General features: G+C 45.4%; 1 long non-coding RNA gene across 2 annotated transcripts in view; it reads right to left on the minus strand.

The window, feature by feature from the left end:
* The window catches only part of LOC111095943, a 30,054-nt gene that overhangs the window by 7,259 nt on the left and 5,653 nt on the right, over nucleotides 1–17,142 (minus strand). Inside the window, exons 3-5 of one of the 2 annotated variants that reach the window (XR_005359710.1) lie at nucleotides 11,217–11,462; nucleotides 10,284–10,399; nucleotides 9,204–9,478 (exon numbers count right to left, since the gene is read on the minus strand). This is a non-coding gene — a long non-coding RNA (uncharacterized LOC111095943). The remainder of the gene's footprint in view (nucleotides 1–9,203; nucleotides 9,479–10,283; nucleotides 10,400–11,216; nucleotides 11,463–17,142) is intronic. The other variant, XR_005359709.1, reaches the window with a different exon arrangement.

Raw genomic sequence — 17,142 nt, forward strand, 5'->3', positions numbered from 1 at the left:
AAGTGCGGCATAGCGTGTTGTCCACACTGCAGAAACAGCTCCTTGCTCGTCTCCACTGCTGTCTGCAGACCTCATCTCCTCCTGATCTTTGCAGCAGCTGTCCAGAGTAGATATTATCACCCAAGTCGATAAAAGACTTGTCGGAGCTAGTTTAGTTCAAATGAAGGGCTCCTCAGTGCTCCTTTCTATCTATCTACCTCTCCCCACGGAAAGAAAGAAAACCTCATTGCCAATTTGGAGGTACTGAAACATGGGCACAGTACGCGGTGTTTTAAGTGAGGGCATTCGGTTACTCCAGGAATCAATCTTCTGGAATGTTCTCTGGCCGGCACAAGTGCCCCTCGCCACAGGGACAGCAGCAGCCAGTCCTGAGGCAGGCTTTCCTCTGCAGGCCGGATCTCATCACTCTGGAAACCAGCAGCCCTGGGGCCAGCCTCGGCTGTCACTCACTCGCAGTGAGGCCTTGGGAAAGTCGGCTCTGGTGTGTGAGACCCTTACCCCAGGGCTACACAGGAAGAAGACACTCAGTAAGAGGCAGTCCTGCTGTTCTCTGGGCCTCAGTTTTCCCACCTGGGGAATGAAGGCGCTCTGCTAGAATCAGCTTTCGAACTGTGGTCCACAGAGCTTTGGGGATGTCAGTCTGGATCTGGCCCTGGTTTGGGCTGAGATACGAAAGAGAAAGTGAAGGGATCCCTGGCTGCCCCTGATTACAATCAGGGCAGCTGACATTTATCCATTTTACATACAAGCTTTCTTAGGAGACTATGTATATATATATATATATATTATATAATTTCCTTGTTTTGCCTAAAATAATTCTGAAAACCATTGTCCTGAAATTTATCTGAGATTCCTTCTAGCTAGTACCAACTATGATCCCAGGCCTTATTGGGATTTAATAAGTGAGGCACTACAAATATTTATTGAGTAGCATCATGTCATTTACTGAGTGACATGCCCTGATGGCTGCTTTATGGTGTTCACTTTGGCTGCTGTAGGGAAAGCAGACCATAAGGGTATGTGTATGACAGACATGCCAAGATCCATCAAGCTTCTTTCTGTAGCAACAGAGCCTGATTTTTAGCTGAGCAAAAACAGTCTCTGGTCTCTACTGCCCAGGTAGCTGGCGTGGCTATTTGACTATATTCTGAACAATGTGTATAAACGGAAGTGGGCATAATTTGTGGTCCTTGCAGTTAGAAAAGGGGTGAGTGTGCCTTGCTCTTCTCCATTTCTTCCTCCCAACTGAGCAGTAGTGAGGGTACAGGGTAGTGACGGGGTAGTGAGCAATGTTGGGTTACATGAGCAAAGGAAATACCCTACAGAAGGTGAGGCCACAAAAACAAAGAGCCTGACGCTGTGGGGCTGCCACACAGTCCTCGACTGCTTCCACCTAGATTGCTACATGAGTGAGAAACTCCTGTCTTGTTTAAGCCACTGTTTATTTGGGTCTCAGTCGGAGTAACCAAACATATGTGTGTGTGTGTGTGCGTGTGTGTATACACACATAGATATACAATTTCATATATATGTGTGTGTGTGTGTATATATATATATATATACACACACACACATATACACACACATACTAATTAATATATGTGGACAGGAGTGGGAGCAGAGAGATCAGTTAGAAGCTTTTGAAGCAGTCCAGGCAAAGATGATGGTATTTGGGAAAAGGTAGTCACTTTGAAGATGATGAGAACCTCAGGTGGTTCTGGAGATGCAGAGATACAGATGATGAGATTTACTGGTGGCATGGATGAGAGGTATAAGAAAAATAGTCACAGATGATTTGGAGATCTGAAATAATGTGTTGCTAGATGGAGAAGAATAGGAAAGGAGCTTGGATGGGGTTGAAAATCAGGAGTTCATTTTGGACACATTAACTTTGAAATGTATGGTAGACATCCAAGTGCTGATTGAGCCTTTGGATTCAGGCATCAGGATTTCAGGGGAGAGAGAATGGGCTTGAGTACAAAAACCGACGTTTTGGGCAAAAATGTAGGGAACGAAATAGAATTCCACAGAGAATATCTGATCAAGCTGCTGGTTTGTCATTTTCTATAATTGCAAGATGGCTTTTAATTAACTAGCTCTGCAGACCACTGGGCACTGGGGAACCCATAGGACAAATAACTGCTCTGTGTCTGCACCGTGGAAAGTGTACCCTCACATCTGAACTGCTCAGGGTTCCTGAGGCACATACCTACCCTCTGAGAAAGCTTTCTAGGGTGAATGACATTTGGGAAAGTTAGGAGGTTGGGGAACTGGATGTTCACAAGGTCAGACTTGGAGTCCTTGGACAGTCTATATAATGGCCTGATGATATGAGCCAAGTTAGCTAATATCCATCCATGCATCCATCCACCCATGGGTCTAGCTATCCATGCGTCCATCGATCATCTGAATAGAATACCTCCAGTGTCATTTCCTTTCTCTTGAATCTCCCACATCCTTACACCATGTGGCCAGGCTATGCTGCTTCTTGTCCAAGTAACACGAGAGAGGAAACCTCCTGGAAAATAGAAAGCTATACCGTACAAGAAAAGATGATAAGAAATATAGGGATATCTGTCCAGATAGCAATGCGTAATCAAAAACTAGTCTGGCATCAGGGTTTGGAGCAATAGGCAGAGAGAAAACCCAACCGGAAAGCTACACTCTGTGAAGTGAGAGCTGTTGTGTCTGTTGTGAAGGAGGTAAGGGAATAATAGTGAAGAATAGCTTGCTCCTAGAGTCTCAGAGTCTAGCTCTAGGAAATTCTAAGTCTTGGGTTCAGCTTGGCACCATGTCCAACACATGTGTGACCACCCGGAGGAATAGCACTTGAGGGAGGAAACAGCAAGTGCAAAAGCCCTGAGGCTAGATTTTCCTTGACAACTTCAAGGAACAGCCTGGAGGTCAGAGAGGCTGGAGCAGAAAAGGAGGGGAAGAGAGGAAGGGAGTTAAGTGGAAAGATATCCAGCACCACTTCAGACAGAGCCTTGCAGGCTATGATTAGGAATCTGGATTTTGTTCTGAATGTGAGGAAAAGCCATTGAGGTTTCAAGGCGTGAGATTGTAAGGAGCACTGGGGAACCTACAAATACTCCAGTGGAATTGAACCGTCACATTCACATGAGGGATCATAAAAGAATGAACCAGAGGATAAACTGGAGACCAGACACAAACAACCAGAAGATCTGGGACTTATCTTATGTGTAATGGAGACACTGAATTGACACAATCCAATTCAAGTTTTGGAAAAACAAGTAGGAGGCATTTTGGAGGTTGGATTAATAGAACAGGAGAGTGATGTAGGAGAGAGAAGGCAAAATAAGGGCGCCAAAAAAACAACCAAGAAGGCTGGTGTAGTCATCCAGATGAGAGTTGATGACCAGGCAGGTGCTGTGAAATGGAGGACTGAGATAGAACCGCATGTGATTGAGTTTGAGAGGTAAGGGAGAAGGAGGAGACTGGTTTTCTTCTCCCTCTGAGGAGTCTTGTCCATTCCCATGGATGGAAATACCATCCTCCAGAGAGTGACTCCCCAAATTATGTTCCCAGCTCAAATCTCACGTCTGAGCTCTCATCCCCAGCTGCCTCCTTGGCTTCTCTGTTGCCTCACAGATACCTGTGTGTTCCAACGACAGCCCTGATGGGCCCCTCTGGCCCCCACCATCCAGGCTTTCTCACCTTGGTGACAACACTATCCACAAATCTGCTCAAGCCAGCTCCTGCACATAAGGGTGGGCCTTGGCTCCTCCCCACCCCCCACGACCACTCCATTGCAAGTCCTAACATTTCTAAGTGCATTTTGAATCTGTTCACACTTAGTAGATCCACTGCCACCACCTTAGCCACAGTCACTATCATCTGTGGCTCAAATTGTGAGTTCAAAAAGGCAATGCAGAAGACAATCAATTTGGCTCCAGGAGATACCAGAACTTCTACTTCTGTTTATTGTAGCATATCCTTTGTAACTGTTGTTTTTGTATTTGTTTCACAATATGCATTCTACTTTAGTGTGACAATACTGATAATAATAGTCAACACTTAATGAGACCTACTAGAAACTGGGCCCTTGTCTAAGCACTATGCATTCAACAGCTCATATAATCGTCCCAATGAGTGGATGAGGTTCCTATTATTATTATAAAACTGATTTTGCAGATGGAAAAATGGAGGCATAGAAGTTATAAATACCGCAAGATCACACAGCGAATGGTGCCTGTGGTGGACCTAGAGATGGGCTGTATTTATGCCCCTTGAAAGGATGTGATGAGGAGGGCTGGGGTGGGTCAGTAAGTAAAGTGTAGGACTTCTTGATTTTGGCTCAGGTCATGATGTCAGGGTGGTGACAACCAGCTCAGAGCTCAGCAGGGAGTCTGCTTGAGATCCTCTTCCTCTGCCCTTACCCCACTCACATGCACTCTCCAAAAAAAAAGAATACAAAGAAAGAAAGAAAAATAAAAGAAATGCTGATAAGCAGACAGCCTCCAGTAGTTCATTTTCCTTGGTACCCTCATCTGTTCCCAGTGTAGCCCCAGCCTATGCCTGAGCAAGGCGACGGTACCTGGGTCTCGGCCTCTCCACTCAAAGTGGAATTCCTCTAAGGGGCTCCCCCTCCAGCACTCTCCTCTGGCAAGCATACATTTTATTGGAAGGCTTCCTAGTTCTTTAAAGATTTTTTTTTTTTAAATTAATCATGAGAGACACAGAGAGAGAGAGAGAGAGGCAGAGACACAGGCAGAGGGAGAAGCAGACTCCCTGTGGGAGTCCAATGCGGGACTCAATCCCAGGACCCTATGATCATGCCCTGAGCCAGAGGTGGACTTTCAACCATTAAGCCACCCGTGCGTCCCCGAGGGCTTCCTGGTTCTAGCAGTTTCCTCTGCTCAGTCTGCTCACTTCCCTCCCAATGCTACTCCTCCATAAACCTCTTGGTCCTATCTGTGGCTCAGCCTCTGTTCCCCAGTATGCCCAATGGACATGGAGGCAGAGCCAGGACTGGATGCCGGGGAAGAGCATGACTCTGTGTGCCCCCACTATCCTGTCCCTCTGTCTGTCTTTGCATTTACTGCACTGCATTGAGATTTTTGGTGTCTGAATCTGGGGTGTGTGTGCCCCAATACATGTATAATGTAAAATTTGCTGTTTTAACCATTTTGCAGTGTGCGGTTCTATGGCTTTAATTACGTCCACGCTGCTGTGCAACCATCCCCATGCTGTTTCCAAAACTTGTTCCTCATCCCAAACGGAAGCTTTGCGCTCCTTAAACGATAACCCAAATCTGCTTTTTTAGACTCCAAAATAAACTAAGGTTCATTAGGACAGCAATTATGTCTCACTCATCTCTATCCGCAGTTCCCAGTAGGACCTGGAGTTTACTAGGCATGTAGGATATTGCTTACTAAACTGAAAAATTAAAAGGAAATTTCTTCTAAGATATTTGGAAAAAAACTTGGGAAAGGTGACATTTCATTGGACTCTTACAAGATGAATGAGATTTCAATGGGTGGAGCAGAGGGAAGGGCATCCCAGGCTGGGGGTAACAGCAAGACAGGGTAAACTGTGCTGGTGGCCACCCCGGAGTCAATGTTCCCCTCCCAGAACTGCAGTTTTGTTTAATGCAGCAAAGCACACAACTAAGAAATATACATACATTTCCTAACCTTTTGTTCAGATCCACATAACAGTTTGTTCAGGCCACATAACAGTTGTAGCCGATGAGATGTAGGCAAAAGATGAATGGTGATTTCTGGGGAAGGTTCACATTCCTAAAGTGGGTATTGCTACCTCCTCTTTTTCTTTCTTCTACTTCTCCTGTGGAATGTAGATGTAGTGGCTGGAGCAACAGTAGCCATCTTGCAACCTTTCAAAATTATGGAGTCATTGCTCCTGACATTTTTGAGCCACTGATTTAGCAACTCTAGACTTCTCTGTGTGTGTGTGTGTATGTGTGTGTGCATGTGCATGTGCGTGTGTAATTCCTAACTCTAAAAGTTGCCTGAGATTTTTTTTTTTGTAATCTGCATTTAATATGAGTCTTAGCTGATATGACAGTCAGTGGTTATAAACGCAATGGCAAGACTGGAAAACAAGACTAAGTACAACCTCAAGAGCCATGGGCAGCTCTGGCCTGCAGAAGAACTTCTGTCTCCTCTGCTTCAGGGAACTGACAGCCAAATGGGGAAGTTGCCTCTGCAGCTGTTCTCTGCCAGGATCAGGAAACCACCCAAATCACCAAAAGCCACAGTCTAGAAGCTAAAATGACCAGAAGGCCACTGCAATCAAGTGGTGTCTCAGGAAAGCCAACCTCCTGTGAACTTGCCAGCACAGCCACAGACGCCAGCAGGTGAGGAGGCCACCTTGTCACTCCATCTTCCAAACCCTGCATAAGAACATCTGACTGATTGGACTAATTCATATTCAGAATGTGTGCCACAAAGGAACCTGGGAAATGTGAATTTTTTTTTTTTTTTTTAGCCTCCCAGTCTCCACACGCCAGGAGGCTGGAGTAGGGATTGAATGCCATAGATGACATCTGCCATAGCCTGGAACAGAGTCATTCTCCTTCTTCCCCTGACCAAGTACAGCTTGTCTTCCAGGTTTTGCATTAGATTTCACTTGCTTAAGAAGGCATTCCCCGACCCTCAACCTATTTAGACTGCCCATCTCACCTCCTTGCTGAAAATCCCCATATCCTTCTGCAATTGTCTATTACAAATTACATATTCACCATTCTCTGACTCTAAGAGCTTGTCTTCCTTGCTAAGCTCCATGATAGCAGAGACTGTTTCTGTCTTGCTCACCTCTGTGTTCACAGTAAGTAGTGTGCCCAGGACACAGTGCATTATAGTCTTTCTGTATGGAACAGGTCAATGTCTTGCACGAGTAAATACATGGAGGCACAAAAGAGAGCATGGAGGTGAGCACTGTGGAACGGCGTGTCGTGAGGCAAATATAGACAGACATCAGTTGGAGGAAAGTTCTTTTGACATGGGAGGGGTTTCCATCTCGGCAATTTGTTTTGCAGAAGTGGATACCCTCTAAGTATAAAGTATGGCAGACCTGGATATCCTCTGGAAATACCCATCACACTCTACGTAATTTTCATCAGCAGCCTTGAATGAAACCAGATTTGCCTAGGAGAAGGGCACTTATTTCCCATTCACGGGTATCTGTCTCCAATAAGAAACATTGGTCCCCAATGTTGGGGACCTGAAGATGAATGAGATGCTCAGGAGCCTAAAAGATGCAGGAATGGTCTTTGTTCAGAGGTTGCCAACAGCCTGGTCCTCAGAACAGACAATCACAGAGAAGGAATATTTCTTCTATAGTTCTGGGACAGGAATATTTGAATAGAGACCCATTTCTTGAAGGATTGGGCCTGACAACTTGTTCTCATGTGTGGATGCCTTGCCATAATATTGAAAAGTTCATTTCTCTGAAGAAAGAGCCTGAATGGTAGCTACTGTGTTTGGCACAGTAATGCTTAGGCTCTGGCACAAAATCAGGTCATCAGAAGCTCTTTTCCTCTAAATAGACATTGGATGGACCAAAGTCTCGTGTCAAATCAATGCAGAGCCCCATTTTTAGATTCCCAGTCCCTTTTTCTCTTGCTCCAAAAAACCCTGAAATTGTTAGCAGAGTGAGTTTAGTCACAGCCCAGAGGCAGCAAAGCCCAGGGGACAAACTGGGGCTGCTCAAGGGGGAGCCACCGCTTTGGGGCTTGGTTTTGACCCCTGTTATATAGGGTCACACTTCCACCAAGATACACTAATATGCTCAACAAAACTAAGGTTTGCAAGATCAAGGTCACACAGAAAAAAGTATTAATTAGAACTGTATAATATGTGTATATGCATATGTATACATATATATGTAAATATGGAATATAGCTATTTATGAAACATCAGTAGACAGTGGTCAGGGTCATGTAAGATGTTGGGGACCCATTTGTGCCTCATTCTCACTTGGTATCATTATTAATCTACTTATCCCCAATCCCTCCCACCCATGAATCCTCCTGCCTTGCTTACAAATCTATGAAACATTTAATCTTTTTTTCTTTCAGTGCTCTTGTTTCTTTCTTGGTTTAGAATAGTCATTGAGAGGTAGAGCTCTGGAGTCAGACTTTCTCAGTTTAAATTCCAATTCAACCCCCTGCTGCTATGTGACCTAGGACAAGTGACCTAATATTTCCCTTCTTCAGCTCCTCCTCTGTAAAATGGAGATGAAAATATCTCTAACCACATGGAATTGTTGTGGGAATTCAATGAAGTAATCTATACAGCATTTAAAGGAATGCTTGGCATATCGTAACTCCTCAATGATATTTGTTATGCTTCTTATGATTATTATTATTAATATTTATGTGCAGCATTCTTTTACTCTTAGGAGGCATAACTTTTGTAGATTTTATGTTGTAAGTCAAATTTATGGTTTAAGTGACAGCTGGATCAAATTTGTTTCCTTCCCATTCTCCATTCTGGGGCTTTGAATACAGCAAGTGAGTATAGGCTGAGCTCAGGATGAGCTGGTACTGAAGAAATTAAACCTCCTGAACAAATGTGCAAATTTCAGAGAAAGGAACTATAGCGTTAATTACATTGCCTTGGGAAGCAAGCAACAGACCCTGCACAAACTGGCTTAAGCTAGAAGCAGACACATTAGTTCACATAGGAGATATCCAACAGTAGAGGGGACTTCGAGTTGGTTGATTCAGAGATTTGATGATGCCGTTTTGGCCCTCAGTTCTTGTTCTTATCATCTCTCCCCTGTGTCCTCTGTGGTACTGGCCTCATCCTAAGTCTGGCTCTCCTTGTGTTCATATGGTGGCTACCAATGGCAACTATGACACATGTGTCTTCTTTGCCATCCAGTGAGGGAGCAAAAAAAGGCTAGATGCCCCTGAAAGATTCTTGACTGATGTCTCCAGGAGGCTCTCCTCATGACTCAGGGGCCTCCCCACATCTATCTGAAAAGGATGGTGTTATCATGGTTTCTCTAGACCCTTCAACTGGGGTGGCATGAATATTGGAGTTCAGTCACCATGACCTTGGCAGGATCACATTAAAAGGCTTTCAGATGGTGCCAGGGCTTACCTCCTTTTATATTTTTTGAATGTCAACAAATGAGGATATTCTGTTTATCTGTTGCTATATGGAAAATGACCCCAAACTTAGTGATTTGAAAATATAATCATTTTATTATACCTCATAATTTATGGATTCTGAATTCAGGCAGGGTGCAGCTGGGAGATACTTCAGCTTCATGTGGCTTTGAGTGGGGTCACTCATTGGTATCAGCTAGTAGCCAGGCTGGTCTGAGGGTCCTAAGATGGCTTCACTTGAGTGACTGGCACCCTAGGAACAGCTAGAGGCTGGGCTCAGCTGGATGCCCCTCCCTTACTGGGTAGTCTCAGGACCTTTCCATATGGTCTCTCTCTAGCAGACAGGCTGGACTTCTCACAGCTCAGTTTGCTACCGAGCTGTAAGAGACAGAAATTGTGACGTAGAAGAGAATTCCAAATAATTTGAAATGCTGTCTTCAGTACACATAAAAAACATAAAGAAGGCATGCAATTTCTAATAATAGACACTTTGTCTCCCTTCACACCCACAAAATGGAGATGTCCATTTAAAAAATCAGTTTGAGGAGGGCCCCCTGAGTGGCTCAGTCGGTTAAGCATCTGCCTTAAGCTCAGGTCATGATCCCGAGGTCCTGGGATTAAGTCCTGCATCGGAGTGCCTGCTTAGTGGGAAGTCTGCTTTTTCCTCTGCCCTCTGCTTCCCCTGCTTGTGTTCTCTCTCTCCTTCTCTGACAAATAAATAAAATCCTAAAATAAATAAAAATAAAATCCTAAAATAAAAAAGAAGAAGAAGAGGTACTGCTTTGTCATACTGCCCAGGGTGACAGCATCACTGGCTTAGCCCAGTGTGGTTTCTCTGAAACACAAATCTGCTCCGACCATTCTCTTGCCTCACATCAATACTGGATTTTTATTCAACACCCAGGTAAATTTCAAACTCTTCAGCATGACTCATAAGCATTTCCTCTCCTGGGTCAAATCTTCCAATTAGCAGTGGAATGTAAGCTCCAAGAGGGCGGGCATTATATCTTTCATACTCATTGCTTTATCCACGGCACCAAGACCAGGCCTGGCATCTAGCACGCACTTCATAAATATTTATGGGTGGAAGGGAAAAAGGGAGGACAAGAAGGACAGTGGAAGAAAGGAAGAGAAGCAGGAAGTTAGCTTCTGTAGCACCCTCTACCTGACCCATAATACTCACTTTTAGTTTAATGCCTGGCTTCCTCGTGAATGGTAGGGTCCATGGGGGTAACAGACACACCTTACATGCTACATCTAGCACAGTGCCTGGAACAAAGTAGGTGCTCGAAAACATTCCTAAAATAAGTGAATTATTTAATAATGTGGTAAGTGCTTAAGGCACATACACAGAGGGGTGAAAGCCTGAAAAAAAATGTCAATTGATTCTCTGGAGTTTGGGAGTGGAAATGGGAAGGAGACAGGACAGGAATGAATCCTTGGAGAGTGATGCCAATGGCTTCTGCTTGGGGGCCCAAGCTCATGGGAGGCCAAGTGACTGGTCCCCTTTAGGCCTATGGCTCTGGAAGTTTGAGTCCTTTGCTTGGTCCTGATATCCCTTTATGCACCCAGTTTTCTTATTTGGCACAGGTATCCAACCCTGCTAGTTTTTTTCCAAGAGAACGAGTCTTTTGAAGTGATGCGTGGACTGCCTTGCCTCAGCCTCCTGGAATGTGACCTCATTCCTCCCCCAGGTCAGTCATCTCAGTAAGCAGCCTGCCCAGTCCTGCTCCATCAGGCAGCCTGCCAGGCATGCATTTGGCATAAGAGTGCCAATTCAGGGACCAAGGGAGTCTTCACTATTTAAGAGCATGGGCTTCAGCCTCAAATAGACCAGATTTTGTATCCTGTACCCATCACTTACTAGCTGTGGGGTCTTGAGCAAGTTGCTGCCTTGGCTTCAACATCTGTAAAATGGAGCTAATAACAGTGCCTATTTCATAGTATATTTGTAGTGATTAAATTAGATTCTCCATAAGCCTAAAACACAGAGTGCTCCATAAATGTTGATTATTATTTTTCTACTCAGGACTACTCAAGTCATGAATTTCTCTGGGATGGAGCAGGGGTAAAGGGAAAGATGGGGAGGGGGAAGTAGCATATATTAAGCACTTACAATGTACCGGGTACTGGGCTGACATGTCTGCAAGGGTCATCTTCCCCACACCACACAATAACCCTGTTGCTGTGTCTAGCATTAGTCCCATTTTCCAGTGGAAGGCATGCGGATTGTAGAGTAGGCCAACAGTTGGAATGCAGGTTCTAAAATGCACTTGCCATGTGAGTCTGGGTAAGCCCCTTCCCCTCTCTGGGCCTCAGCTCTCTCTCCATCAGTTGCAGCAATTTCTATCTCCTGGGTTTGCTGTGTAGATTGAATGAGTTAGAGGTAGGTAAAAATGCTTAGCCAAATGATGCTCTCAGTATATGTGACTTTCCTCATTCCCAAGGGGACCTCTGGTTGGGAACAAGGTTTGAATATAGAGAGGGAGATGCCAACGAGAGGTACCCCAAGGCATCAGGATTCTGGAGGGGATACCCTTACTCCCCAGAGGAATGGGCTGCCATAAAGACTCTGATGGCTGGCTACCTGCATCCCTGACCTTGCATTTACTAATGAGTAACAATAATCACACCAAATTGCAAGTTAAGGTCCCCAAAAGCAAAAATTGGAGCTTTTTTCATCTTTCACACCCAGCACAGAGCCTGACCATAGAAGGCACTCTGAGTGAGCTGAACAAGTGAATGCACTCTGCAAAGAGCTGTTTCTAGGTTGAATCCAGCCGCACCTCAATGAGCATCACAAAAAAAAAAAAAAAAAAAAAAAAAAGGCTGAACAATTCCTCTTCTAGTTTCCATTATATGCCAAATATAGAAACCTGCAGCAATGCAGGCAGGACAAAAGCACTGACCCTGAAGGCAGGAGTCCAGGTTTCTAAACTCCATGCAGCTCTGCTTACTATCTGATCTCCAGCAAGTCACTTCCCCAACCTGGGCCTTTGTTTGCCCAATGGTAAAATAAAGCTGTGGTGAATAGATGATGGGGTCCCCTCTAACTCACAAATGTGGTTGCATTTGTGTCTGATGTTTCCCTCACAGGGATGCTCTCAAGTAGAGTAGGTATATGGGCAGAAGGTGCCTGAGCTGGGATAACTGGCCTACTATAGATCCAAGAGACAGGGCTTTCCCAAGCCCCCAGAGCTGGAAGATGGCAGGGTGCCCAGAGCCCAGAACAGGGGTAGCTCTGGGGTAGGCCCTGCCTGTCTTCTTCCTGTGCCTCTGCCCCTACCCAGAAACCAAGGCCTGCGGTCCCCATTCTAGCCCCTCCCAGAGCTCTCTGCCCTATGGTGCTGGCATCGGACTTGAGTCTTCCCTGAAAATAATTAGAGCTTGTGCCACTTCACCCACTCAAGCCAGACGTGGACGGGAAGGCCTCTGCAACAGGGAGGAGCAGGGAGGCTCCGTACACCTTGGCAACGTCGACTTATTCGTAACAAACAGGTTGGCTGAGTTGGGTGGCCAGCACCTTGTTTCCTGTTGGGACTTATGCCACATGGAGGTGACCCTGGTGTTTGAAAAAGTCCTGGTTTGGGAAGGCAGAAACTAGCACCTATGAAAAGCTTGTGGTGGGTTATGTGCTGCTCTAAACTAATGGTCAGCAAACTACATATCCTGTTTTTGTATGACCACCTATTTTGTATACGGTCTATAAACTAAGAATGTATTTTACATTTTTAAACAAATTCTGTAAGGACACCCAGAATAGTCATGAATTTTGCTCCTTAGCCAACAAAGCTTAAAATATCTTTGTGTTTTACCAAAAGTTTGCTGACCTCTGCTCAAAGTTTTTCACATAGATGGACTCCTAAACCTCCTGCCTTGCTTACACACAGTAACCTTATGAAGTTGGTTACCATTACCTCCATTTTACAGATGAGAAAGCAAGAGGCCTAGTAAAGGTAAGTGGTTTACTGAAAATCTATAGCTGGCAAATATTAAGATCAGGATTTGAACCCAAGTCTGAGTTCCTTCTTATGACTAAATAGATTTTTTTTTTACTGACTGTGTGACCTCAAAGAAGTCACTGTAGTCTGGGTTGAGTGTAGAGGCTTTTGGCTCAGGTCATGATCCTGGGGTCCTGGGATCGGGTCCCCACATTGGGCTCCCCACAGGGAGCCTGCTTCTCCCTCTGCCTATGTCGCTGCATCTTTCTGTGTGTCTCTCATGAATAGATACATAAATCTTTAAAAAAAAAAAAAGAAGAAGAAGTCATTGTAGTCCCTGCTCAATGAGGTGAAGGCATCTAACTCCATCAGATATTTTAAATTGGGGGTGGGAGGGACTTTGAGTAAATCAACTCCAGGGAATCCCAGGTCCCTCTGCTGGAAATCTCAACAAGGTTCAAGAGTTTCGTGTAGAGGTTACTGTCTGTGCACAGCTGCATTTACTTGAGGAGAGAATCCATGTCACTCCCCTCAGAAAAGGATCCCATGACTCCAAACAGAGTAGAACTACTGGACTAGCTTTCTTGGAAAGTTGTTTCCGGCTTTAACATACGTTGACGTCATCCATTTGGGTTGTTAGTTTTTTTTCCCTCAAGGGTTGACTTTGTAGGCTGTCTTTTCCAGCCCAAATGTTATTTATTTCAGTTGTCTTTTCCAGACCTGTTACCTTTGGGTTGTGTTTTTCCCCCTCCCCTCACCCTCAAAGCTCTTCATACTCCTCACTGGGAAAAATGATAAAAAACAGGCACAATTAAGAGCGAGTGAGGTTTTTATACGGATGTATTCTGTAACGAGGGGAATAACCCATGTCAGTGGGGAGGGCAGGAACTGTACTTTATGACCCTTTATTATAATTATTCATGTTTCTATGTTATCTGTTCAACAAATATGCACTGAACCCGACTAGACGGTTGTTACTGTGTGGCCTGTGTGCTGCTCAGAGTCCGGGGTTCAGTGTTATTTGTCCTTTAGCCCCATAGCCTAGGACAGGCTTGACACGTGTCAGGCCCCCCCGCCCCATAAGCGTTTGAAATGAACTAATGATGCCTGGCTGGCTGGATAAGTAGATGGTGAACGGGTGTAAGAGAAACCAGTTGGGTGGGCAGGGAAGGGAGGTGCTTGGTGCTGGGCAGATCAGTTCTGTTGGCTCCCCATTGCTTTCCAATTGCGGCCTCTCCGAGTTCTTGGAGAAGTTTGGGAGGGCAGTCTCCGTTTTCCCATCAGCCATGGTTTGAAAGGTTACAGCTGACGTTTAGCTGACAGAGCCAGGACTTCCCACATGAATCCAAAGAAATGAGTCCAATCTCTTGCATTCCACACAGGCTAGAGGAATAATGCGGACTTCCCCACCCTTTGTCTCAGACCCAGACGTTGGAGAACAATGAAGTCTCCTCTCCCCCCTTCTCATTCTCCCCAGACTTCCGAACTTTTCTTCTCTCCCACTCCTCCTCGCCTCTACTTCCATCTGGTGACTCAGCTAGCTGCTGAGGGTAGGAGGGCAAGACCCTCCACACAGCCAGCTCCTTGGGCTGATGGGTCTAGAGAGAAATAGCTGCAGAGGCAGGGAAGAGCGGAGGGCAAACCACAGCCCAGGAGAGGGCTGGGGTGCTCATGCCCATGGAACACAAGGCTAAGGAAAGCTTCTGCTGCTGGTAAGTCTGAAAAGTTCTGACATTCTCTTAAGCTGGACAAGCTGCTAACCTGCACTGAGCTGGACTTTATTCATCTGCACGGTGTACATAATCCTTTATCCACTTCCCTGAAAGCATGATTTCAACCATGCTGTCAGGGAGCAAAATTGCAAGTTGTCCTATAAAATCGAAGTTCTATCATTATTTGGATTCAGGTGAGAGATGATTTTGATGCTCTAATTCAGCAGCTGTAGAAGGAAAAGAAGTTGCAATGTAGTTTGAACGTGGAGAGAAGTGAACTCGTACAAAGGTGTGGTGGAGGTTGAAACGTTCGGATTGGGAACAAAAACACAGTTTGTGGCAGTATGGTGTCACAAAGAAGCACAATCTCAGAACCAGAAAGAAATGGATGTGAATTCCAGCTCTGCCATTTACTATCTGTATATTCTTGGGCAAGTGTCCTCTTGAGTGAGTTTCTTATTTGTAAAGCAAGAATAACAGAGCCTACCTCATTTAGATGATGTGAGGTTAAAGATAACACAGCCTGTTGAGCAGCTGGCCCATAACAGGCTCTCAGTAAATTGTAGGTATTAGAAATATTGCTCAGACACCATCTGTTCCAAGAAAAGATGGAATTAGTAGACAGGCAGGGGATACTTTGGGTTATACCTACCCTCCCAGGCAGAGGACAGGGATGGGACAATAGAAGCAAACCCTCCTTCACAGCTTCTGGAGGATCCTCAGCTGGGATCTCCCGAGAGGGCCTCATTCCACAACATGGTGTGTTGAATGGGGCCGCCAGTGGAAACACCACCACAACGCAGAGGGTGAGATTGGCAGAGGAGGAAGGATGAGGACATAGGGAGGTTTCACTAGAGAAAGGCAAAGAAAGAGGAAGGAAGGAAAGGTTGAGAAGGGGAGCTCGTGGACGGGAGAGCTGCCTTCAAATCAATACCTCAGGAGCCACTGAGTGGAAGATGAAAATCACTTATTTTGTGTTGCTCCAAGAATGGAAATTCAGAGAGTTTGTGAAGATTACAGAGGCCTAGAGTTTCCCTGAATGTTATGATGAACCTTCTCATGGAGCTGGTTGGGATTAGGCCAGGCTGTCTTGTGGGGAGGACGGTTGTCTTGACACCACATTAGCGTGCCCCGTAAGCACCTGTTGAGGACTTGGAGACAGGACTCCACACTTCAGGTGAGAGACTGAGATAAACGACCTCTGATGTCCTTCTCAGTAATCCTGAGGAGCATCCACTGGATGAGTAAGACTGCCCCAGACAGGCAGCCTAGTTTGGAAGAGGCAGCAGCACATTTGAGACCTGTCACTACTGCTTTCCCCTTGGAAGGACTGGAAGTGCTCAGAAACAGCAACACCTCCACAGCGCCCCACGGGCGCCTCACACCTCAGCTGGCTAGCTCTGGGAAAGAAAGCACCGTGACTCATAAATGTGGGGTTGGAGAAACGTGGCTGCCTCGGGAATGTTGTGACAAGATTTCCCAATCTCTCCTCATTTGCTGCCAAATCTCTCCTGAAACAATGGACCCAAGAGCCAATGAGATTAGCTACAAAGTAACTACAAAGTTATTGGGTAGAGGCATCTGGGTGGCTCAGTGGGTTAAGCATCTGTCTTCTGCTCAGGTTGAGATCTCCAGGTCTTGGAATTGAGCCCCATGTTGGGCTCCCTCCTTGTCAGGGAGTCTGCTTCTCTCTCTCTCTCTCTCTCTCTCTCTCTTTCTCTCTCCCTCCCTCCCTCTGCCTTGTTCTCCCCCTCTTTCTAATAAATAAATAAGCAAACAAACAAATAAATAAAATCTTTAAAAAAAAGTTATTGGGTATTTTATTGGCTTTTGCCCTGAGTATAAAACCTCTGGAAAAGAAGTCAACTACTCCTAGGGAGAGACCAGATGTGAGGGGAGGGAGTCAGTGGTGGGTTGCAATTCCTGACAGGGAGACCATGACTGGAAGATCATAGGTAGGAGATACCGAAATGAAACCATGACACACACTTTTCCGGTGAGGTTGCAGTTACTTTCAAAACCTGATGGAGTACAAAAAGCTAAGCAACATCATGGATGTCATAGCAAACCTCTCCTAATAAATGGAGTAAGGCCCTACCCAAAGGAGCACACAACAGAGAAACTATTATCTTTCTAGAAAAGTGAAAAGATCATACATTCCATTCCCTAGGCATCCCAGACCCAAACCACACCCAAACTACACCCAGTTTATCATTCTTACAGTTTCCTTCCACTCTTGCTCATTCAAGACTCTTCAGTAAGACACTAAACTGTGTCATGGAGGAGTGTAGATGTCCCTATCACCAGACCTGGGTTCAAGGCCCTCCTCCACTGAGTCCTAGCAGTATGACCTTACAACGCAGCTTCCTCATCAGGTAAACAGGGACAA

The sequence above is a fragment of the Canis lupus genome, chromosome 5 (assembly GCF_011100685.1).
Source record: "Canis lupus familiaris isolate Mischka breed German Shepherd chromosome 5, alternate assembly UU_Cfam_GSD_1.0, whole genome shotgun sequence".
Lineage (NCBI taxonomy): Eukaryota > Metazoa > Chordata > Mammalia > Carnivora > Canidae > Canis > Canis lupus.